The sequence below is a fragment of the Meriones unguiculatus genome, chromosome 5, assembly GCF_030254825.1.
Source record: "Meriones unguiculatus strain TT.TT164.6M chromosome 5, Bangor_MerUng_6.1, whole genome shotgun sequence".
Classification (NCBI taxonomy): Eukaryota; Metazoa; Chordata; class Mammalia; order Rodentia; family Muridae; genus Meriones; species Meriones unguiculatus.
In genome coordinates, this window is record NC_083353.1 from 119,383,010 (window position 1) to 119,407,172 (window position 24,163).

Sequence of the window (24,163 nt, forward strand, 5' to 3'; positions counted from 1 at the left end):
TGACCTGTGTGTCATTAAAACTAAACATTTGCCAACTGCTGTTATGGCAAGGTGGGTCCTTAGTGTGGGTTCATCCCAATGCCTCTCCTACAAAAATTATTAAATGGTATCCGGATGCAGTCGCTCAACTCGCACTTCGTGGGTTAAAAACAGCCATTACATACTTTGGGAGGGAGCCAAAGTCTTTAATAGTGCCTTATACGGCTCACCAAGTTCAGGTATTAACTGCTACCTCTGATATTTGGGCGGTGCTGGTTACCTCTTTTAGTGGTTCAATTGATAATCATTACCCAAAACATCCTATTTTGCAATTTGCCTTAACTCAGGAGGTAGTCTTCCTGCATGTAACGTCCCAAAAGCCACTTCGGGATGGACTGATAGTCTATACAGATGGGTCAAAAACAAAAATAGGAGCTTATGTGGTTAATAATAAAGTTATTTCTAAGCAATATCATAAGACCTCGCCTCAAATTGTAAAATGTTTAGTAGTGTTAGAAGTTTTGAAAAAATTTCCAGGTCCCTTAAATATTGTTTCTGATTCTAGTTATGTGGTAAATGCAACCAAAATCTTAGAGGCTGCTGGATTAATTAAAGCGTCTAGCAAGCTTGCAAAAATTTTTCAAAAGATTCAGTTTGCCTTAATTACCAGAAGATACCCTGTTTTTATTACACACATCAGGGCTCATTCCGGTCTACCGGGGCCCATGTCCCGTGGAAACGACCTGGCAGATCGAGCCACAAAGATGATTGCATTTGCCCTCCTTTCAAATTTAAAATTGGCTAAGGAGTTTCATAAAAGATTTCATGTTACAGCTGAGACATTGCGTAATCGATTTAACATAACTAGAAAGGAAGCTAGAGATATTGTTACCCAATGTCAAAATTGCTGTCAGTTCTTACCTGTGCCTCATGTTGGGATTAATCCCAGAGGAATCTGTCCACTACAAGTGTGGCAGATGGATGTCACCCACATTTCATTTTTTGGTAAACTTCAATACTTGCATGTTTCTGTTGATACTTGCTCTGGAGTTATGTTTGCTTCTCCCCTGACTGGAGAAAAGGCAGCCCATGTTATTCAACATTGCCTGGAGGCATAGAGTGCCTGGGAAAAGCCCAAAATTCTAAAAACTGACAATGGGCCAGCCTATACTTCTCAAAAATTTAAACAGTTTTGTCATCAGATGGAAATAACCCATCTCACAGGGCTCCCCTACAACCCCCAAAGCCAGGGCATCATTGAACGTGCTCACCGCACCCTAAAATCCTATTTAATAAAACAAAGGGGAGGAGTCCAGGAGGCTCTGCCCTCAGTGCCACGAGTGACGGTTTCACTGGCACTCTTCACTCTCAATTTTTTAAATTTGGACAGTCAAGGCCATTCGGCTGCTGATCGCCACTGTTCAGGGCCTAACAGGCCCAAGGAGATGATTATATGGAAGGATGTCTTAACTGGACAGTGGAAAGGCCCGGATCCTATTTTAATAAGATCCAGGGGAGCTGTCTGTGTTTTTCCACAGGAAAAAAACAATCCATTCTGGGTACCGGAGCGCCTCACGCGAAAGCTTGTGACAGCTGAAGATGATCTTCCAACAGACACACCTGCTACTGCTGAAAGAATCAAGGACAGCGAGGAGGACCACTAATTCTACTCGAGTGGATTCATTGCCCACAGACTGGCTTTACCCTGGGTTTCTTCTGCCTTTTCTTACTTCAGATTGGGTGGGGGTCGGAATGTTTGGTGTAGCATTGTGTCGTGGCTTAGTGTTTTTTACTCTGGTTGTTCTGCAAACTCTATACCCAAAACAAACGTTACTAGGTCGCAATCGCGCAAGCACTAGCACCCTTGGAACAAGGATCGTCTCCCAAAAATTTGGTTATCCATGTTAAAAAATTAAAACAGACTGTGACACTCAGTCGATGCACCTCAGGGGTTTCACCCATTGCACTGAGTCGATGAGTGATCCAGGTTAATGTTGCCTTTGCCTAAACGGTTATGGTACCTAGACAGGAGGGTGACAGCTCTTGCACTCCCTGGAATTTTATTCCATTGCACGGGAATGAGTGTCACCTCCTTTCTGAGATGTGGTACCTAGACAGGAGGGTGACAGCTCTTGCACTCCCTGGAATTTTATTCCATTGCACGGGAATGAGTGTCACCTCCTTTTAAAAATCTTCTCCCCTAGCCCCTGCACCCAGAGGACTTGTTTCCATTGCACCTGGTGGGGTAAGGGAGTAATCTAAAGCTTTTGATCGCTTACTCCCCAAAGAAGGAGTTTGCTTGATCGAGCTTAGGGCCCTCTTGTACCGTGCTCATAGGCTTTTAGGCAGTTTTCATTTATTTATTTATAACAAAAAGGGAGATGTGGGGAGCCGAGACTCAGATGCCACTAGCTGGCGCTGACATCTCGCCCTCAAAACTTAAACCTCCAGGGTGCACGCGCAGATGCGTATACACGCTAAAGATTGCGTGAGCACGCTAAGGATTGCGTAGGCACGCCGGTAAGAGTGAGCAGCCAACCAGGGTATTGACACGTCACAAGGCCGCTAGCATAATGGTCCTAGTCATCAGGCGGGGTAAAAGTAAGCAGCCAGTCAGGGTATTCACACGTCACTCAGGTGCGACCCCGGCTTATATAAACAGCGCTACTCCGGGGCCCGTCCTCTCCTTCGATCTCTTCCTTCCCCGTTTCCCCGCCCGGGGCCGCGGCCCTCGGGAAGCCGCCCGCGCCCACGAGGTGGCCGGGCGGCCTCTCTCTCCCCTCTTCATCGCGTGACTAATAAAGTTTACTGCGGAAGGATTCCTGTGGTCGCGTGCGTTTCTGCCGGCGAAACATTCACGCGGCGGCTCCCAACATTTATCCACATTCTGTGTCCTAACAACAATAGCTCAGTCTTTTGTCACCAGTGATGACACTACATTCTAACCTGCTGCAAGCAAATAAATCTGAGCACATTTGCAAGCCAAAGTGCTTATTCCCATTGGCATCATAGCTAACTTGTCCTCTCCTCTTTGGGGCATTAACAGTACTAACAAAATACTACTTTTTGAACACTGATCTTCCGTTAGAGTTTGAAAACAGACCGCAAAATCAGATATAATTATACACTCAACACTCAAAAAATTACCAGCTATTTAATGTATTATTTCTTATAAACTCAGTAATGAAAAACAGCACGTTAACATTTTACTGTTTATAAAAACATATTCTTTCCCTTTCTCTCCCTTTCTTCCTTTTCTCTTCCCTCTTTCATACACACACACATATACACAGAAGAATTTCCCAGTAACATATATTATTAATATTAAAATTATTTATTATTAAATTTAAATAATCTGTATTAATAGCACACATAGCAAAACTGCACATCATGTTTGAATTGTGTGGATGATTAAGAATTTGGTTAAAATACTTTCCATAACATATCATTAAATACAGGAAGTCAATAAACTTGAAGTTCTTCATCTGTGCCTGTGAATGCAGGAAGGAACATGTCCGTTGTCTCATGAACCAGATATTGAAATGAATGAGTTCATCCACACAGTGAGAATCCTTAACCTCTGGATCCTCCTTGCCCGGATGACACTTTCTTCTATCAGGATAAGAGATATTCTGATTTTATCTACTCCTCTGTGAGTTCTCATATGTCATTTTAATAACATTCAGTACTTCCTATTCTTCTCTCAAAGCCATTTTATTCTACACATATTTATATAATGAGAAACTTGATTATCCTTTATTCACAGGAATAGATTTGCTCACAATAGGTAATAACTATTTCAAACAAAAACAGTTTCCTTCTCCCTCACAGGCCTCCTTAAGAGCACCAGTGAATGTAAAATTCACTTGCATAAAATGATATAGGAATTAGATCAAATATACTAAGTGCATCAAATATAAAAATTTAATACAATCCATATATATATACATATATATACATAATATGTAACATATATTATTTCTCTTTCCCCAATCTTGTATTAAATCTATTTTCTTTAAACCCAAGAAAATGTTTTTCATGTCTTTAAATACCTTGCATCTGCATATTAAATCAGCTTATGCATAATAAGTTTAGTTATGATTTTGTAGTCTAAAACCAAGGCCAGCAGTACTGAATCCTGCTGAGGCCTCTCCTTCAAGCTTGGCCAGAAGCCACCTTTCTGCAGGCCCTTCTATGATGAGCACCTATGCCTGGACTCCTGGGTTCTGTCCTCACCTCAAAAGGACAGCACTGTCATTGGTTTAAAGCCTCATCTTTATGTTCCCATTGAATATTAATTATCATCATCCAGGCCCTACCTTAGTGTTTAAATGATAACTTAAAAGATTTTTAAGTAAAGCAATTCATTTAATAACAGAGTTTCTGATGTAGTTACAATACTAATAATTACTAAGCATTAGTGTATAAGAAATAACCCCCATTCATGTTATTGAAAATGTATTAATTATTTAAATCCTAAGGATACAATAATTTAGTGTTTTTATAGTCTTCAATGCTTTGAAAACAGAGATCACTTCTTTGACAAATGTGAATTATTGCTGAAGTTATGTTTGAAGTCACTTAATTCAGTTAGTTACCACTTTGGATATTAGTTATTATTATAGTATAGATAGTTTCTAGATTTTAATTGATATTTGTGAATTTTGCTTTTATTTCCTTAGATGAAAGGAATAAGAATAAGAGCCATACCTAAAATATAAGAATACATGGCTTGAGCTGAGCCCAGAGCATTTCTTCCCCTGTTCTAAACTAGTCCTAGGCCTAAGTCTGGCACCTTCTAGCCTTCATACAATCTAATATTCCACAAACTTGAATCTTGAAGCCTTCCGCTTCCAGTCTTTGTCTGCTGACCTAGGCCTAGAAAGGTCTTTCCTTGGTTTGCTTTAGAATGTATTTACTATTGTAATTGCTCGGCTCATGTTAGGGAAGTTAGGTTGGTGATACTTTATAGATGTAGCTTCTGGTAGCTTCTGAAATACCAAAAAAAAAAAAAAAAAAAAAAAAAAAAGCCTACAATTTCATAGAAAACTCCCTTATCCTCTGGCTAGTACAATCCTCTTCCACAAAATCCCAGAGCTGTAGGTGCGGAAGCTGTTTTGTAGATTTTTTTTTTTTTCAATGCAGTTTATTTAGGAACATTGAACAATTCTCGGACCCCGGGGAAAGCCAGCCCACAGCTTAAATAGCCTCTGGGTAGCCAACCCAGGCATGCCACGGGGGCAATGCAGATAGGTCCACATACATGGAAGCAAGCCAGATCCTCAGCCTTAGCCAAATGTGGAATTGTTCATGACAGAGAGCACTCACCATCGGGAAGGTGGAAGGCGGAAACCAGCTCCATCTTTAAGGCACAGCATTCCGCAGCTCTCTACAGTTCCCCCTTTTTGTTTTAGACGCATCAGGCAAGAGTAGAGGTCTGATCTCTGATATTAGAAATAAATTGGGACTTTGTACCGATGTTCATTTAGGTGTCATCCACCCAAAGAGCATCAGACCCGTCTGATACCTTTTTCTCAGAGGCGGGGCCTGGGGCATCAACCCGCATGCAATCAGACGTGCTGCAAATCTGTCTAAACAATTGTCGAGCTATATTTTAGGTAATTGGACTGGAGAATTCGATACTACGATGGAGCAGCTGAGAGTGGCCATTGTCACAGTAAATTCTACCGGAGTGGACGCAGGACTAGCCACAGGATTATCAACATGGATTGCTGCAGCCATGAATCATCTGAAGGAATGGGCGGGCATGGGAGTGTTTTGTAGATTTTTATATGTTTATTTTTACCTTGAAGCTGTAACAAATATGGAGAAAATATTAAGAGAACAAAGTAATACTCAGTCAGTTTCATATCTATCAAAAGCTTGTTTATAGGTCTTTAGAATTAAAGGTTCACATTCTTAGCCAGCACATTAACTGCCAAGGAATTCAAAGCAGAGTTTGTTTTAGATTCTTGCTTACCCAAACAAGAACAAGTAGTTGTCTTATAAGGTAACACATGAAGTTTGCTGAGCAGAATAAGAGGAACTTTTTAGTGACGTTTTATTCCCATACACTGATGTGATTTCAGACAGAGAGAATGGGATGGCCAACTGTCAGCTGTTTTCATGTCCCATCCTTCAAGGGAGTGACTGTATTTTCTGCCAGAGGAGCAAATGAACCAGTGGTTACCAACCTTCCTGATGCTGTGACCTTTTAATACAAATCTTCCTGTTGTGATAGCCCCCACAACCATAAAATTATTTTGCTGCTACTTCATAACTGTAATTTTGCTGTTCTTAGAAATTATGATGTAAATATCTGATATGCAGAATGTGTGATATGTGATCCCTCAGGGGGGTCTTGATCCATAGGTTGAAAGCTGAAAAGCGAGAACAGTTCCAACAATCTGAAGAGTATCAGAATAGCTAAGTGACTCTCTTATCTCTCAGTGGAGAAAAATAAAGGTGACTATCTTGAACATACATTGCTGAGAATAATATGCACCAATGTAGTTAATCACTGCTCAACCAACAAGCACAGTAGCTCTTATTTTCCTCTACATAAACCCGAATTAATCATTATATTCTATGAGTATATTAATTTTCTCATAGTATAAGAAAAATCTGTAGAAATTGAGGAAGACAAAACTTGATGAAGTCATGTTGTTCCAGCCATGAATGTAGTTCACTAATACCATGAACTCACTGTCAAAATTCCACAAGTAATTTGTGCACTACTAGGATTACAGTGATGAGTTAATTTAGGCAGAAAGAAAAGTTACCAAGCCTAATTCCCTGGTTATGACATATTTTGTGACTGAAATTTTTACCAGTGCTTGGATTTTAGATGTGTTTGTATACCCTGACGTTCTCATTTCCTTTTACTTCCTGTGACCAGTGCTAACCAGAAATGCAATGCAGTCTACTAAAGGAGAAATTTCATGACATTTAAAAATGAAAAAAATACAGTTATTCCCTGAACAGTACAAAATAAGTAATAATATATTGCATTGCCTTTTCACTGGAAGAAATCCTTCAGATAGATACAGGTGGAAGCAATGCTAGATTCCTATTTGTTAGTATGTAAATGGAGTTGTATTCTCTTGCAGATTTTACACATTTTTGACTTGCTTATGTTCCACAGGATTTGGTTTTATCAAGTTTGCATGACAGCTACTAAAATGTTTAAATGTAATATAATCATTTATGAGGAACGATAACCAGGGCCACAACATCATATAAAGTTATATCATTTTGGTTGAACTGTAATTCCAGAAAATAAAGTAAGTTGTTTCTTTTTTTTTAAATTCTTTATTAAATACACTTTATTCACTTTGTATCCCCCCTGTAGTTCCCTCCCTCCTCCCTTCCCAATCCCTCCCTTCCTCTCTCCTCTGCAAGCATGCCTCACCCCAAGTCCACTGATAGGGGAGAACTTCTTTTCCTTCCTTCTGATCCTAGTCTATTAGGTATCATCAAGAGTGGCTGCATTTTCTTCCTCTGTGGCCTGGTAAGGCTGCTCCCACCTCAGGGGGAGGTGATTAAAGAGCAGGCCAATCAGTTCATGTCAAAGACAGTCCCTGTTCCTATTACTATGGAACCCACTTGGACACTGTACTGCCATGGGCTACATATGTGTAGGGGTCTTAGGTTATCTCCATGCATGCTACTTGGTTGGAGTATCAGTCTCAGGAAAGACCCCTGTGCTAAGATTTTTTGGTTCCGTTGCTCTCCTTGTGGAGCTCTTGTCCTTTCCAGATCTTACTGTTTCCCACCTCTTTCCTAAGATTCCCTGCACTCTGCCCAAAGGTTGCCCATAAGTCTCACCGTCTGCTTTGATAGTCTGCAGTGCAGAGCCTTTCAGAGGCCCTCAGTGTCAGGCTCCTGACTTGTTCCCTGTTTTCTCCTTCTTCTGGTGTCCATCCTCTTTGCCTTTCTGGATAGGGATTGAGCATTTTAGCCAGTGTCCTCCCTCTTGATTAGTTTCTTTAGGTATACAGATTTTAGTAGGTTTATGCTATATTATATATCTATATGAGCGAGTATAAACCGTGTGTGTTTTTCTGTTTCTGGGGTAGCTCACTCAGGATGATCTTTTCTAGATCCCACCATTTACCTGCAAATTTCATGATTTCCTTGTTTTTTATTGCTGAGTAATATTCCATTATGTAGATGTACTACAATTTCTGTATCCATCCTTTAGCTGAGGGGCATCTGGGTTGTTTCCAGGTTCTGGCTATTACAAATAAAACTGCTACAAACATGGTTGAGCTAATGTCCTTGTTGTATACTTGAGCATCTTTTGGATATATGCCTAGTTTATCAGGTATCTTCACGACTGGCTGCAAAGTCCTCCTCTGTGGCCTAGGAAGGCTGCTCCTCCCTCAGGGGTGGGGGGAGGTCAAAGAGCCTGCCACTGATTTTATGTCAGAGACAGTCCCTGTTCTCCTTACTAGGGAATTCCACTTGGATACTGAGTTGATTTAAATTTTTATTGAAAATAGTTTTTATATAATTCTCATCAATGTTTTCTTTCTCTTGCCCCTTACAGGTGTTTCCCATCTCCCCACCTATCCAATTTCTTATCTTCTTTTTCTCTCTCTTTAGAAGACAAACAGGCCAATAAACAAACAAACAAACAAGAATAAAACCAATCACGTAGACAAACAGAGAAAACAAAAATGAGGAATACCTATGTGAATACACACACATATGCACATGGACACACGCACAAACTCACACCATAGAAACACAAAATTAGAAACCATAATAGGCAAAAAATAAAAAGACAAGGAAACTAAACAATATGAATATTACAAAAGCATCCTTCTTACTGATGTTTAAAATTTTTGTTTAGTTAAAATATTCAGTTTAGCTCTAGACATTCTGATATCTACTATAGCATTTCATTAGAATTGTATTAGGCAGAAAAATTCTTGGCTGCATTATCTATTTTTCTTGTTAATGCTCAAGAGTACACACTTTTAAATACATATATATGTTTTTATTTGTTTTCTCAGTTTATTCAACACAATTTAATAAATATGACATGCATTTGCAAGAAACTTCTATCACCATTGCTACTGTGATGATTTATTTTTCACTATGTATTTATTACTAGGTTATATCCCCTTTAGAGTTATATTTAGAGAGTTTTCGAATTATTTCCATCTGGTTAACATATTATCCCTACCAATAGTTGCATAAGATAATTAAATATCTATCATTTCACTGTATTGGTATAACAGGAAAGAAGCCTTATATAAAAGACCCTACCCAGAAAAGCCTAGAACTCATTGGCACAGGAGACAACTTCCTGAACAGAACAACAACATCACAGGCTCCAAGATCAACAATCAATAAATGGGACCTCATGAAACTGAAAAACCTGGGAACTTTAGCCATGTTTACCCCAAAGAAGCCAAAACTATACAATGGAAAAAAGACAGCATTTTCAACAAATGGTACAGGTCTAACTGGATGTCTACATGTAGAAAAATGCAAATAGATCCATATTTATCACCCTACACAAAATTAAAGTCCAAGTGGATCAAAGAACTCAACATAAAACCAGACACACTAAATCAGTTGGAAGAAAAAGTGGGGAAGAGCCTAGAATTCATTGGCACAGGAGACAACTTCCTGAGCAGAACACCAACAGCACAGGCTCTAAGATCAACAGTTAATAACTAGGACCTCATGAAACTGGAAAGCTTCTGTAAAGCAAAGAACACTCTCAACAGAACAAAATGACAGCCTACAGACTGGGAAAGGATCTTCACCAACCCTTTATATGACAGAGGGTTAATATCCAGAATATATAAAGAATAAAGAAGTTAAAAAGCAACAAATCAAGTAATCCAATTAAAAAATAGGGTACAGAGCTAGACAAAAATGATCAATCCTCAGTCAGAATGTCAAAGGGATGGACATTGGAAGAAAGAGAAAACAGGAAACAGGGCAGGAGCCTACCACAGAGGGCCTCTGAAAGACTTGTATCAAAGCAGATGCTGAGACTCAAATCCAAATTTTGGGCAGAGTGCAGGGAATCTTATGAAAGAACGGGGAGATAGGAAGACCTGGAGAGAATAGGAGCTCCTCAAGGAGAGCAACAGAACCAAAAAATCTGGCACAGGGCTCTTTTCTGAGACTGATACTCCAACCAAGGACCATTCATGGAGATTAACGAAATGATCTAGAAGCTCTGCACAAATGTAGCCCATGGCATTTCAATATCCAAGTGGGTTCCATAATTAATGGGAACTGGGACTGTCTCTGACATGCACTGATTGGTTGTTTCTTTGATCACCTCCTCCTCAGGAGGGAGCAGCCTTACCAGGCCACAGAGAAAGACACTGCAGCCACTCCTGATGAGACCTGATAAGCTAGGGTGAGGTGTAAGGGGAGGAGGACCTCCCCTATCAGTGGACTTGGAGAGGGGCTTGGGAAAATGAAGGGAAAATATTTCTCAAGCAATTAAGTTTGATTACTTTTCCCTGCTATTATTACTTGTTATTATTTTGCATCTAATTTCTGAATTTCAATTTTTCTCTGATAGTATCAAATTTATTCTAATATAAACCACAGGTGAACATTTATGTGACATTATTGGATTAATATGGACTGTATACATTAAGGAAATGTGTTTGTGTACAACTGTTAACATTATTACATTTGATCAAAGGAGAGATAACTACACAATCATCCTAATAAATAGGAATACACTGTTGGTAACCATTAGCAGATATTTTATTAGAAAGGACAAGCATATAAATTTAGCAAGTGTTTGTCTCAAAGTGAGAGTCAGTCTTATACTTACTGGGAAGACTGGAAGAAACTTTAACATACCAACAGAGAAAATGCTTATGACAATTACTTCAAGCTTTGAATTTTTGAGCCATTTTATTATTAGACCAACTTGTCTAAAGTAATAATAAATAATTGAAAACAAGAAAGAAAATAAATTATTTAAAACATTATAAATAGTTATATGCAAATGACATGATGTCCTACTTCCAAAAGACAAGACTGATGTAAAAAACAAAGTACAGAAAGATACACTTGAGGATTTTGCTACTATTCATAGCTGTAACACACTGCAGAAATATCTGATATGTCTGTTATCTAATGCAGACTGGTGAATTTTAAAACAGGATATATGACAAAATATTTATAGGATTATTTACTAATAATAAACCTAATTATTTATCCCAATGGTTGGTGTATATTTAGACAGGGCCATGTGAAAATTTTTGTGTAATATTCAGAAAGTAAAGAACAAAGAATATTAAAAAGGCACAAATTTAGAAATTCAGTAATTTCTTGTGAACTTATTTTCCTCTCTAATACACAAAGTGACACATAGAGTGGCCTATAGACCCAGGGTTTTCACATGTTTGCACCAATACCTCAGCCACTGCAGTCCTGAAAGCAAGTCCTGTCTCAGCTTTTTGTGTCCCAAAATGAAGACACAGGAGTGAACAGAAGGGAAAATTGTCGCAGGAATCTTCGCAAACATGAGGGTCAGACTTTCAGACATATCAGATGTCAAAACTTCCACAAATAGAGACAGAAAGAAAGTAATGTAAAATATGAGGAAGGTGACCACGGTCTGCAAGGCTGTGATGTGGGACATAGTTCGGACATCTCTGCATCCTTCATTGTAATATTGCACCTTCTTGACATGTTTCCAAAGGGAAAGGATGCGGAGGAGGAAAGCTGTCAAGGATACACCAAAGGGTATGAATATGTTAGATATGTTTCTTTTGGCTCCATCAACCCAAGCATCAATATGTTTGGTTACTAGAAGAATATTTAAAAAACCAAAAGGACCAGTGATAGCACCAGTGCCACCAAAACCACCTTATTAGCTCCCCACTTTAGGTAGAGGAAAAGAGAGTCTGAAAAAAATTGTTCTTTTGAGAAAATAAAAGATACTGAGGCTAGTAGCAAACCACATGCTGAAATGATTGCCTATATTCCAAGCAATCTGGATCAGTCTTAATGTATTTCAGGTCATCAGAACAGGGGAAGACTGTGTAAAAACTAGAATCTAGAAATAAAATCCACACCAGGGTGAGTCTGGAGATGGCCAGCGCAGTGAGGATCTGATCCACTGAAGGGACCTTTTTTTTCTCTTAACAAAATCCATGCAATTTACCAGAACTATGAATCCATTTCCCAGGTTTCCAATGGAGAACACCACAATGAAAATGATTGTCAGTATGTTCTGTAGAGCAGCATGCATTCTTAGGTGATCTCAAAGTCGGTTTCCATTGATGAATATTTCTTAGTGGATTTTTCTAAAATCAGAAATATTCTGCATTAAAAAAATGTACATGTACAATGTTAAAATAGAAAAAAAAATGAAGATTACTTGTGACTTACTTCTCAGTTTTAGCATGAAAATCTTGCATTTTCCCTCCAGCTTGGCTTAAATTCTTCCTAGTTCTGTGGCATAACACATCATTCCGTAAGTGATGAAGGAAATATTGAATTTCAATGTACTGTTATGCAAATAAAGATCTGCGAATTTGTAAATTTTGCCATCTCTTTCTTTGTCCCTGAAGGTAAACCACTTACTTGATTTTAGGGAATCAGCATTAGAAAATCATAATTATTTGGAACTTTTCCTACAAACTATGCTGTATAATAATATCAAATTATTTACAAATGCTAAATAATGGGAAATACCTATATACATTCCATTTTCATGTGTATAAAAGATATGCATATTCAGTTTACAATTCCAAACACACACAGTCACACACACACACACACACACAGTGTGTGTGTACACACTGCTACTAACCATAGCTTTACTTTGAACAAAGGCTCTGATTTTGCTAATTCTGCGGATTGTGCTTTTCAATAAACATGCTTTGGCCTCTTAGTACTGGTTAAGTGATTGCATAAAAACATTTAGATATATGCTACGGTCTTTAATGAAGGTTCTTGAAGATGGAAGAAATGCTTTTCAGGGCAGGCGATGGTGGTGAGACTTTTGTCTATCTGTAGAAAATTATATCTTGAATATGCACCTTACAATTTGTGTGTTTTAAAGTACAGTGCCAGACAATGACATTATTTTAGAAAGACGTAGAAATTTTGAGAGCTTGGGCTGTACGGGAGGATAAAAGTCACCGATGCTATACCTGAGGGAGCACTTATCTTGCTCCCCAACACTTTTCATTTCTGTTCCTACTCTCTGTCCTTCATGAAGTGAGCTGTTTGTCACTACCACGTTTCCTTTCACAAATTCATCAATATTTTAAGTCCACAGCAATGGAGTCAGTTAACTATGGGCTGGATCTTATACCATGACATAATTGTTTTTCTTCTTACATTTTAGAGCAACTAAACATCCAATGAATACAGATAATGTTTAAACACAAAACTGGAAGCGGTGGAGGTTTTTATATCAGCCCAAATGAAACCTGATATGCGGGTAAAACAGTTGGTCGCTCTGTCCCATGACAGCTAGAATGTTAGGTTGTGGTTACACATTCCAGAAGTTTTGGTTAGTCTAATGTGCCGAGAAACTTTTCCAACTACCAAATAAATACATGCACTAAAGAAAGGTCTGCGTTCTCAAATGACACGAGGTATTATAACATCCTTTACTGCTTGATTCCCTTTTAGGGCTTTTCAAGAGGAAAATGGAAACAAATGCTGAAAGGGAGACACAGTGCACTATAATCTGGAGGTCAGAGAAGTTTATCTTGATTCATGTCTATTTATCTCATATGTATTTCAAATCTCCTGAAGATTCCACTGCAAAGTACACAATGCTTTGCAAGGTCTACTCAGGTCAGAGCACTCTCACCATTCTCTGAAATGTTCCATCGGTTGTCGGAGTAGACTTAGGCTTAAATGGCCTCTGTCTGTTAGCTGTGTTATTTCTTTTGATAAGATGAGCTTCTTCACAGGCTAATGATGATTTGCTCATGTATTCAATCAACAATGTCATTTTGGTCAACTGTCATATGAGCTGTTTTATGTACCAGATGTCCACACTGAAAATTCCAGACATCTCTGTTTTCATGGTGTCTGTGCTATGTTAGAATAGATAGGTAATAAAGAAACAAATATATGAATTTCATGTCAAAGTGACAAGGGTACACATTAAAGTACTAAAATTTCACAACACGCTGAATTGATATACTCCTGTAGCAGCAATTAATTGAACAAGGGTAGCTGTATATTTTATTAATTAATTCAATTTACATCTCTATCTTAGTTCCCCATCCCCTCCCAGTCCCATCCTCCCTTCCACATCCCCTTTTCCCTATTTGTCAGAATACGGGAGCCCTCTACCCAGACACCCCAGCTCATTTATTCACATGAGGACTGAGTTCATCTTCCTCCCCTGTGACCTGGTAAGGAAGTCCCATCAGGGGGAAGTGATCTAAAAGTAAGCAGCATAGTCACTCACTTATAAGAGTATATATCATGTGTGTCTTTCTGGGTCTATATTACATCACTTTTCTAGTTCTATCATTTGCCTTCAAATTTCATGACTTCCTTGTTTTTAATGACCTAGTAGTATTCCATTGTGTAAATGTTTTGAAGTTTATTTATCCATTCTTCGGTGAAGGGACATCTAGGCTGTTTCCAGTTTCTGGCTATTACAAATAAAGCTGCCATGAACATAGTTGAGCAAATGTCCTTGTTGTATGGTGGAGCATTTTTTGAGTGTATTCCCAAGAGTATAGCTGGGTTTTGAGGTATGGCTATTCCCAGTTTTCTGAGAAAGTGCCACATTGATTTCCAAAGTAGTTGTACAAGTTTGCACTCCCACCAGCAATGGAGGAGGGTTCCCCTTTCTCCCCAACCTCTCCAGCATGTGTTATCACTTGATTTGTTTTTTATTTTCTCCTAGGAGGTGTAAGATGTTGCTCAGAGTGTTCTGGAACCTTGGGGCTCACCCTTTCTAGATCAGAACCTCAACATCTGCATCGCAAAAGGCAAAGCCTGAATTAATTTACTATTTCCCCGAATCAGGAAAAATGAATGGACAGAAGAAAAAAAACTGCCAAAATAGTCTTAGCAGTGAAAATAATCAGAGGCATCTCCTCTTCAAATATCCACACATGCAAAAATAGGGAACAAATAAAAGTGACATAGAATATCAGGAAGCTGACTATAGTTTTCAGGGCCTTTATGTGGGCTATGGTGCTGGTCTCTCTGGACTCTCGAGCACTGTGTTGTATCTTTTTCAGATGCTTCCAGAGTGAGAAAAATGAGCAGAGGGAAAGTTGCTAAGGACGCTGTAAAAGGTATGAGTGTGAAGATAAAATTTTGTAATGAAAGGATACTGGGAAAGACTTCAAAATCACTTGACTTAAAATGGTGAGACATATTTCTTTTGGATCCATTAATCCAGACATCAATTGGGATCCATGCTGTCAAGATATTTAAAAGCAAGAGATAGAAGCAATGTACCTGTAATGACTCTTTTAAATCTCTACTTCAGGTAAAGGAAAAGGAGGTTGAAAAATATAGTTATCTCGAGAAAATAAAAGATGTGAGGCTGGTAGCTAGCTAAATACTAAAATGATTGATCACAATCTAAGCAAAAAATGCCATTTTGAAAATAATTTTATTTATCAATAAAGTTGGGTTGATTATGTACAGCCTACAATTTAGAAGTAGTACCCATAGGTCAGTGATTCTGGAGATGCCCAGAGCAATGAGCAGCTGATGCACCCAAAAGAGTTTTCTTCCTTTTGCCCATGTTATGCAGTTCACAAATGCTATGAATCCATTTGCCAAAGTTCCAGTTATGAATTCCAAAATGAAAATTACTATGAGTATGCTCTGAAGGATGGCACTCACTCTCCATAGGACACTGTCTCTACATCAGTCATCCCAGATGAATATTTCTTAATGAATTCATCTAAATGTGATTTGAATCTGATTCTTCAAAACCCGGTTAAATTCTCCAAACTGAAAACTAACCCATGCAATATCAAGCTAGCAAAACCAACATTTGCTATTAATTTACTTCTCAGCTCTATCATGAAAATCGTGTATCTTCCCTCACCGCTCGGCTGAACCTCATTCACAATGTGTACTTCATGCAGAGGTGTTATGCTTCTGTGGTCATAGAGGAAGTAAACATTGAGTTTTTAATGCACTGGTATGCAAATAAACCCTATTTCATTCAGAATTTTCCCTTGTCTAAATAATCTCTTTTCTTCTTGCATAAAACATTATTAAATAAATTGTGCATAAGATAATTTTTTGTTTAATGTGGTCTTTTCTAATCTTGGAAGTTCTTTTAATACTTGAAAGGTAGGTTTATAGTGTTGAGTGTGCATATGTCACTCAATGTCATTCCAACAAACTGTGTCATCTAATAATATTGTTATTTTCCACATTCTTAATAATATAAATAATTCATGTTTTGGATTTTAATGTGTATGAAGACATGCATCTCACACAAAAATAAAGACAAAGAGGTGCTTATGCCCACAATCACCTTTAAACGTCCTTTTGTTTGAATCATGTTTCCCTATTGTGCTCTTATTGATTCAAATTAGTCTCTTATTCAACTCTTATTATACATTTACTTTATGGTTAATGATTTGTTAGTGTTTAAAGTGCATGGAGGTACATATTATAGAATAATAAATAAAAGCACTTGAGTTACTTTTATATGTGCCTATGAAAGCAGGAAGAAACAAAAACTGAAGTGGATGAGTTCATCCATGCTGTAAGCATCCTTGTCACTCTGCCACCATATTGCCAGAAGATACCTTCTTCTATCAACATGAAAGATACTCAGAGTTGTACTCTCTTCATTTGTCAGGACAGTCGTCGCAGATAGCAAGGTGAATGATAATATGCTATTCAGTCATGATGGCAAAGGAAGAGCAAAACACCAAAGTTCCTTTTCCAATAAAAGGAATACAATAGTAGCTACGAAAGAAGGCATAAATGAATGTACCAGAAACTTTAGACACTGAACAGGAAGACACAGAGTATTCTAGATAAATTGCTGTTTCACTCTCATTTACCTGAAATAATTCTGACCAAAGGAAAAAAAAACCACAATGTATCTTGAAAGTTATCACCATAGCTCTCTTTACATACAGAAGTTTCACAGGGCAGTAGAAGGGTTTTTTTAATTATTCTTTGATTTTTTTATTCCTTTGCACAAGAATTGCGCACAAACAAGATGCTCGGCCAAGCCCAAGCCCCAGAAACACTGATGGGTTCCATTTGGGGCTGAGACCAGATAGGATGAGCTGGTAAAACTTCCCAGATAATTCTAACTCATGGTAAGCTTATAAAACCTGAGAACATTTGATCAATGGGGAGTTCTTTAGAAAAAGAAGGAAAATAATTAGGTTAAAGTTTCATATTATTTCACAATCACACACAAACAGCAGAGGTTAGGCAAGTTCTTGGAAACCAATTTGAACTTAAGCCTGACAGAAAGATTTGAAAAAAAAAAAAGAACTATAAAAATATTACATACCACAGTAAATACCTATTAATTTTTGTGGGAAAGGGAGGAGGATCTCAGATTTCTGAATGCCAACTCAGTCCGGACACTTAGAAAATCCTCACTTTCTATCGTTTTTTTTTTTCCTTTTTTATTATTTTTATTATTTTATTACTATTCTTAGTTATATTTACCTAGCAGTGTATCAAAGCAGATACTGAGACTAATAACCAAACCTTTGGCAGAGTGCAGGGAATCATATCAAAGAAGGGGAGTTAATATGACCTGGAGAAGATAGGAGCACCACAAGGATGAAGTGTATCTGAGCACAGGGGTCTTCTATGAGACTGTTTCTCTGACCAGGAACAATGTATGGATATAATCTAGAACCCCTGCTCGGATATAGCCCATGGTAGCTCAGTATCCAAGTGGGTACCCTAGTAAGGGGAACAGGGACTGTTTCTGACATGAACTCAGTGGTGGGCTCTTTGACCTCCCCTCTCCCCTGAAGGAGGAGCAGCCCTGCTAGGCCACAGAGGAGGACTTTGCAGCCAGTCCTGAAGATACCTGATAAAACAGGGTCAGATGAAAGGGGAAGAGGTCCTCCCCTATCAGTGGACTTGGAAACAGGCAGGGAGGAGATGAGGGAGGGAGGGTGGAATTGGGTGGGAGTGAGGGAGCAGGATATAGCTGGGATACAAAGTTAATAAAATGTAACTAATAATAAGAAGGGAGTTTTAATGGAGAATTCCTAAGATTGGAAGCACAAACAGAATGTTGTGGAATGAAGTTCCCCTAGGAGTGACTTACACCAAATAGAAAAGATGAGTTCATGGAGAAGTTTAAAATGTAGAATCAACAGCTTCTCACACTTTTATTTAGATCACTTAACACATGATGATAATCTTCTGCCTATTGCTCTAGCAATGTCTGCATTTATTTTAATAAAAGCAAGCAAATGTTTGGGTCACTCTTACTAAGACTCAATAGAAATACAAACAAAATCATTGTAAACACTAGGTTTTTTTTAAAAAATGTTTAACACAGTTACTTATATTTCAATAGTTTAAATAATATGTTTTCCAATGGGAGACCAAGAGGTTAAAAGGTATATTTAAATTACCAACCTGAATAACACCTGTGAAATCATGTAGGTATATTTTTCATAAAGAGCTTTTGAAATCACCAACAATGTCAGAATGATTGGTTACAGACTGATGAATGGTTTCTTTGTTTCATTTAATAATCAATGCTTATTTAAAATAGTAATTATGAATTGTGTTTGTATTTTGATGGCAATTGCATTGAATCTGTAGATTGCTTTTGATAGGATGGCAATTTTCACTGTTAATCCTACCGATCCATGAGCATGGGAGATCTTGCCATCTTCTGCTATCTTCTTCAAATTCTTTCTTCAGAGACTTGAAGTTTTTTTGGAACAGGTCTTTCACTTGCTTGGTTAGGGTCACACCAAGGTACTTTATGTTATTTGTGGTTACTGTGAAAGGTGTTGTCGCCCTATATTTTTCCTCAGCCTATTTGTCTTTTGTTTACAGGAGGACTTCATTTTTTTGAGATAATTTTGTATCCAGCCACTTTGCTGAAGGTGTTTATCAGCTGAAGGAGTTGTCTGGTAGAATTTTAGGGGTCACTTATGTATACTATCATATCATCTGCAAATAGTGATACTTTGACTTCTTCTGTTCTGATTTGTATCTCCTTTATCTGTTTTAGAAAAGTATCTTGGTGTATCTTTAGTCATCTGGAAAATGCAAATCAAAATGGCCCTGAGATTTCAATTTATATCAATCAGAATGGCTAAGAGCAAAAACTCAAGGGAGGAAACATGCTGGAGAGGTTGTGGAGAAAGGGGAACCCTCCTCCACTGCTGGTGGGAATGTAAACTTATACAACCACTTTGGAAATCAATGTGGCGCTTTCTCAGACAATTAGGAATAGTGCTTCCTCAAGATCCAGCCATACCACTCCTAGGCATATAACTAAAAGACGCTCATACAAGGACATCTGCTCAAACATGTTTTTAGCAGCTTTATTTGTAACAGCCAGAAGCTAGAAACAGCCCAGATGCCCCTCAGTTAAGGAATGGATACAATATTTTGTTCTTTAACAAGAGTTTTAAGCTTTCCTTTCCAGTTCAGGGAAGAAAGTCATTAGGATTCAGATGTGAGCACACTCAGTCTATAGACAGCGCTTGAAAAGATATCTATTCCTACAAAGAAAATTCTGTTTCAATAGTGATCACGGTGCCTTTGATCCTTTGTGGTTTTCTTTAATTTCTTTCTTTGCTGTTTCACAATTTTTACTGTGGCCTTCTTCTCACCTCTTAGATAATTCTATTTATAGATGTTTTAGTTTTGAGACCTGTGTAAATGGAATTGCCTTGCTGAAGCTCTAGGTGAGTGTAGTTTTGGATATGGAAAGCTGCCTTCTTTTTCTTTTTTTGGTAAACTGCTTTGCATACTGCAGGTGTGAGGAATTAGCTAAACATATCTGAGTGTCTCCTGAGAAGGCATTTAGAGTCTTCTGAACATAGGATCAGACTTGCAAAGCAGGGTATTTGTTTTCTTCCTTTTATACCTTTTATTGTTTCTTCATCATGTCAATAGACGTGGTTAGATATTTAAATAATAAGCAGATGAGGATTGGTGCCTTGTTTCCTGATTCCTGAAGAAATTCAGTCGGTTTTTCATTTGTTGACAATTTGGCTACATTTGTTGTCTGTATTATTCCTCCGTTGAGATTTGCTTCTGCTTTACATTGTTTCTGCATAGTTTAATTTTTGTTTATTTTGCTATAGAATTTAATGCCTCATCTCTGTTGGGCTAGCTCTCTGAGACTGAATCACTCCAAGCCTCCGAGTTCTTTATTGTGTACAGCATTACATGTTCAGATTCTTTTTCTATGTTTATTACATGATGTTATATTTTCTTTTTTATGCTAAAACTTATACCCAGTACACATGACAAAAAAAGTGAATGTTAAACATGCATCACTGAGTTTTAAATATTTTTATTAAGAGTATTTTTTTCTCAGAATATATTTTTATTATATTTTTCCTCTTCCAAACTCCTCCAAGATCTTTCCAATCTCCTTACCCTTGAACTTCAAGTTCTATTTACTCTAAAAATAATAATAATAGGAATGGTTTTGTGTCCTTTTAAATGAAAATAAATGGACTCTTATGTACATTTGAGAACGTCACATAAAATGAACATTCAAATAAAAAGCATTAAAAATTATAAATAACAATATGAGAATATGGTACATTCACGTGTGATGGTTTTTGAATTAATATTGGGTCTCCTTGTTTATTGAAAATAGATTTTTTCTATTATGCACTACATTCTGACTACTGTTTCCCCCACCTCTGCTATTTCCATCTCTCCCTTAACCTTCCATCTCCTTCAGATCCACTCTCCTCTTTCCTCTTCAGAGCAAAGCAGGTCACCAAAGACAACAGGCACACATAACACAACAAGGTTCAATACTACAAGCCTTATATAGAGGCTGGATAAAAAAAACCCAATATGAAGAAGAGGCCCAAGAGCAAGCAAAGGAGTCAGACTCACTCCCTTTTGTTAGAAGTTCCACAAATACACCAAGGTAACTGTCATATCAAACATATCTCCCTGTTGGAGAACCACGCAGGCTCCATGCTAGATACTTCAGTCTCACCTGTTTAGTTGACTGAGTGGGCCATGTTCTCCTGAAGTTCTCTATCTCCTCTGACATCTTCAATCTTTCCTTCCCCATTTTTTCAGGGTTTGTCAAACAATGAAGGAAGAGACCTGACTGAGACCACCAATTTAGACTCTCTGCCTATAATGCCTGGCTCTCTACACCAGAGAGCCTGTTGGTCTCTACACCCACTCCAATTTCCTGCTGGTTGGAAGCCTTTCTGATGAAGACTGAAAAAAGCTCCAGGGTTCTACACTGATGTCTTTTTTGGAAGAAGTTTCCTAAGAAACAAACCAAAGAATTTCCCATGTTTAACACTGTTTCTATTTTAAACACTTTCTTAAAATTCATAAAGTTTAAATAAAATAGTTAGAAATGACACATTTTTAAACATAAGAATATCTTGTAAAATGAGTTCTGTTTAGAATATGCAAAGTGATCCACAAGAAATGGCCTACCATGGCATTCTATCTCCTACAATGAGCATGCAAGAATGGACAGACAGAAAGGCTAGCATTCAGACCTGTTCAAAATGAATGACCATGTTTTTATACAGAAATCTAAGCATCCAACCTTGTATCAAATTTGACAGAAGGAAAATTGCTTACAAAAAGAGAAAGACAACCACCATCTACAGGACCTTAACATGGGCCACAGTGCTGAGGTCTCTGCAACCTTGGTCACTATGCTCTGTGTCCTGCACATGTCACCACAGGGAGAAGATGGGCAGGATGGAAGTGGCCAGATGCACAGTAGAGGAGATGAGTGTGAACATTAGACTGGGAAACAAAAAGAGTTTGGAAAATTGTGGGTGGCTTCTTACATTAACAGTGTTTCTTTTAGATCTCTCATCCAGACAGCAACATGTATGCTCAAAAGTATAATCTTCAAGAACAAAAGAGCCAAAGACACAAATAAAGTAATGAATTCCGGAGAGCAGAAAAATAGAAAAAGGAGACATCAGCAAACAATTTGGGCAACAAGTGAAGTAACTTGGCCCCTACAGAACATTCACTAAGAAATGTCTAAGTGTCAGGTGCTAACATTTCAGAAAGCAATCTTCAAAATGCTTGCCACTGGTTAATCAGAATTGGGGTGAACAAGTGTTTGGGCCCAGGAACACAAGTTCTTGTTGCACATGAAAGCAAGTCAACATCCAAGTGGTTTCATGAAATTTTTCCTGTGACAGAAAATATCAAACAATAACTCAGGGCCTTTCTTACATATACAACAATGGTATGAACGGCAGGTCAAATTCTGCTCAAGTTTTTGGATATGATCTGATGTTATTCTCAGCTTTTAGGTGGAAGCAAGTGGTCTGTTAGTAAATTCGCAAGGTTTTTACTCATAAATAAGGGCTATGTTGTCAGATGCCCAGTTGACAGTAGATTGCTACTAAGAAGACTCATAATTGACAAAGATAATTTGGTTTTGTGTCCATAACGTTCCAACTCTCTACAATCATAAAGTTCTAGTCAATAAGAAAGTCTGGTACAATCTTCACCTCAGGTGTGAATTGGATCAATAGTACAACAGAGCCAGGCACTGTATATAATATTTAGTTATTGTTTTACATTGCACAGAGATGTATTTACATACATATAAAGGCCTATACACAAACTTCTTAAATCCGTTCTATTTTATCCTTTCCCCAATAATTCAGATTTTTCACTTTTATAACATTTATTGAGGTTATCTCTTACCAGTAATACTAATGAAGACACTGTCTCAGGATGCTTTACAGTTAGTATTCCTTGGTGTAAAGCAGTTGCCAGCCATAGCTCTCATGGCTGTTGTGGTGAACTACAAGATGCTTGATGTCATAGTCACACAATGAATTCACCACAATAATACAACCCTCCGAGGTACATGATGATGGCAATAGGCTTGTTTGTCATTCTCAGCATAAGGAGAACAGGATACAATTGTGAGAAACATTTGTGATTTGATCCGTTGTTCCCTTCAAACTCTCAGTTCCTTATGTTCTTGTGTTTGATGTGAGAATATATAGCGGGAGAAAGTAACTGAAGGTAATATCATCTAGGTCAGAGCATGATATTTTTACATACAAATACTTTTAGTTGAAATAGAATTAAATCTTTTCCCCATTCTCTATTCTTCGTCCAGCACTTGCTAGGTACTCTCCCTCCAATCCCTTCCATGACTTTCCATTCTTAAGCTGCTTTTTTTTTTTGTTACTGTTACATACACCCGCGTATATACATGTGTATTTGTATGTACACATATACAACCACAACCTACTGAGTCTATTTTTTGTTGTTTGAATACAATTTCAGAGCTGACTTCTCTGCCTTAGAGAATGAATAAGAAGGTTCAGACCCAGAGGTTAATTCTTCTCCCAGCTGTCATTAGTTGTCTGTAGTTCCCTGTCTAGGTGTGTGATCAAATAAAACATTTTGCCTTTCAGCATTACTCATGATGGCTTGGAAAAGCCAGAGAAGAAGAGGTGCAAGGACAAGAGGTTTTCTAAGAAAGAGTCCAAATAGTCTGTAGAGATGATGGCATAGCTTCAAAAATATTTTTTTCAATTAACCATTAATATTGAAACCCTGCACAGATATAGCTCATGGCAGCTCACTGCCTAAGTGAGTTCCCTAGTAAAAGGGACAGGGGCTGTCTCTGACATGAACTGATTGGTCTGCTCTTTGATCACCTCCCCCTTAGGAGGAGCAGCATTACCAGGCCATAGAGGAAGCCAATGCAGCCAGTCCTAATGAGATCTGATAGACTAGGGTCAGATGGAAGGGGAGGACTAATGCCCCTATCAGTCCATTAGGGGAGGGTCAAGAAAGGAAAAGAGGGAAGGAGGGTGGGATTAGGAGGAGACCAGAGAGGGTGCTACAGCTGGGATACAAAGTGAATAAATTGTAATTAATAAAAATAAATTTAAAAAATAAAAATAAATTGAAGGTCAACTTCCTGACATTTTTCTTAACATGGAGAAACATCTTAATTTGGAGAAGTATCTAGGGTGCTTAGGGAGATACAAGACCCTCTTGATATTATATGCTA

The 24,163-nt window shown here is 38.0% G+C and overlaps 1 pseudogene; it reads right to left on the reverse strand.

Annotated features, from left to right (window-relative positions):
- Positions 1-11,350: 11,350 nt before the first annotated feature.
- LOC110564129 (taste receptor type 2 member 14-like) lies at positions 11,351-12,226 on the reverse strand (annotated as a pseudogene).
- Positions 12,227-24,163: the final 11,937 nt, after the last annotated feature.